This window comes from Protomyctophum bolini (genome assembly GCF_963924005.1).
Source record: "Protomyctophum bolini genome assembly, chromosome: 6".
Classification (NCBI taxonomy): domain Eukaryota; kingdom Metazoa; phylum Chordata; class Actinopteri; order Myctophiformes; family Myctophidae; genus Protomyctophum; species Protomyctophum bolini.
In genome coordinates this window covers 10,600,344-10,602,843 of record NC_137867.1, presented here as the reverse complement: position 1 = coordinate 10,602,843, position 2,500 = coordinate 10,600,344, and the positions used below count along the sequence as shown (strand labels likewise).

Genomic DNA, 2,500 nt, shown 5'->3' with positions numbered 1-2,500 from the left:
ATCATTAATGTCATTTTTAATGACTCTCGCAGACACGCACGCACACGCGCACACACACACGCACACACACACACACACACACACACACACACACACACTGTAGCATGCAATGTTTGTGAATGCTAATTTTCCTTGGTAGAATGAATGCCTCCTCCTCCCCTCGCCCATTAAGACATTAGCATCCAGGGAGGAATAATTCCATGGAGCTTTTTCAGCGACCATTAGCCGGTCACCCTGGCCTATAGCACCCCTCCCCCTGGTTATAATGCTCGTATTGTATTGTATTGTATTGTACCGTCTGACTCTTCTCCCATAACGCAGGGGCTTATTGTGGCGAAGAGACGGCAAATTAAAACCTTCTAAAATGTTGTGAAGGGAAGAATTAATGAACAGCCATCTCGGATAACAATAACGGCGTGCATGTATTGGTGTGTGTGTGGGGGGGGGGGGGGAGCAGAGAGAGAGAGAGAGAGAGCATGTGGGGGACTAAATGGATGCTAGAATTCCGTTGGTGTCGGGCAGAAACATCGCATCTCCATATTTCAACTTCTTGTGGTTTTCCTTTGAATTAACGCCATACGTCATCATTCAACACTGTCTGTCACTCACAACAGTAGCGAAAATATCCGATCTACAAGTTCAGCAATGTTATAGCGGCGGAAATATCCGATCTACAGGTTCGCTATTTTATAGTTCAATATGTTTTTTTTTGTTGTTGCTTTTCTTTTAAAAAGCAACGTTTTTTTGGACCGCGCCAGACATGGACGGATCGCTCGTCGGAACAGGTTTGGTCGGCGTGCGGCGGGCGGCACACCAGTATCCATGCACACCGTGCTCGTCTCGCTGTGCTTAATTTATTGTAAAAATGGTAATTAGGAAACAATAAGACATGTGATTACTCAAGCAGGAACTTTATAATTAGAGAGGGAGAGCCAGTGGGGACATTGTGGGCGTCTCCCCCCCCCCTTTTCCTTCATTGGCAACTATGCTTGGCAATTAAAACTTGTCAAACTTCCACGGCGTGTATAAATTATGGCACACGGATGATGATGAGTCCATGTTTATTGAGATGACTGACCGACCGACCGACCGAGGTGAAAAGTAACTCAAGTACATTTACTCCACTACATCTCAGAGGCTTAATACTTTTACTCCACAAAACATTATTTGAAAACTTTAGTTACTATAGTTACTTTGTAGATTTTGATTATAAAAACCTATACATTACTCACTTCGTCCCTATATACATTATGCCAATTTGAAAAATAGCCGACATACAATCTAACAATGTGAGCTTGTATATCTGCTATTTTCAAAAGGTTTTTGACTGGTGCAATGTCCGTGTTCACCTATGTGTTGGTTCATATATGTGACGTTAATGAGCACCAGTATGAGTGCCAGTAGGGGCGCTGTTTTGCCAGAAACAGAGAGAGAGAGAGAGACAGTGCTGCACAGTTGCACCACTCGGTTCACACGGGTGTGATTTTTTTTATACATTTTACATTTTTAAATTCATCTTTCTGCATAATGAGTACTTTTACTTTTGGTACTTTTACTCAAGTACATTTTAAATTTGGGCCTTTTACTTGTAACGGAGTATACTATTGATACTTTTACTTAAATAAAACATTTCAGTAGTCTACTTTTTTTTCCACCACTGGCCAAAATGTGACCACGAGCACAGAGACAGATGGTAGGGCGATCCTAAAAGGCTGACGGACGGACGGACGGACGGATAGATGGATGGAGAGATGGACAGATGTCATTGGATAATATAGTGCGAGCCGTGATCGGACTGCTGAAAGTCAAAGTGGCCGTCTGTGACCGGGTCATCTCGGCAGTCCCTATTTTGTTCATTTACATCTCTCTAAAAACGTCACAGGCAAAAAGGTCGGGGGGGGGGGGCTTTCACTGCAACTGGCTCTAATGGCAGGCAGAGAAACCTTTGCTTTGCAAGGGAATGAGGGAAAAGAAGAAGGATTTAATTATTTAGTCATCCGTTCTTGTTAATACTTTCCATTGGTTAAATATTAACACAAATCCGCAGATATACTTCACCACTTCTCAATCTGGCATGTTGTTATTAGTGGAACATTTTTTTGAAATGTTTTTCACAGTTCTTCAGCGAAGATGACATCTGCAAGCTCACAACTTTTGACCTAGACCCGGCTAGTTTTGCTTCTTGTGTGTCATATGACAGCTATAATATACGGTAGGGCTAGTGGTTCTCAAAGTGGGGTCCGGGGACCCCCCCACGGGTCCTTGAGAGGGGTCCCCAGCAAAATGTGTTTGGCATCACGATCATTTGAACAACTTTATCTAAATTGTATACACTCGCAATGCAAAAATAGCAGATCTATAAGCTCACAGTGCGTCACTTCGTTCCGTGCTGTGAGTTTGTATACTACTTACATGTCTGCTATTCTTGATTATAATTTTTTTGTTTGGAAATCTTTGAATCATTTTGAACACTGATCTTCTCTTCTGGGGGTCCCTGGCA

At 42.7% G+C, this 2,500-nt stretch overlaps 1 protein-coding gene across 1 annotated transcript in view; it reads left to right on the top strand.

Moving 5' to 3' along the window:
- LOC308316741 (GDNF family receptor alpha-2-like) overlaps positions 1-2,500 on the top strand; it is a 172,504-nt gene that overhangs the window by 160,632 nt on the left and 9,372 nt on the right. The gene's annotated exons all lie outside the window — the stretch shown is intronic.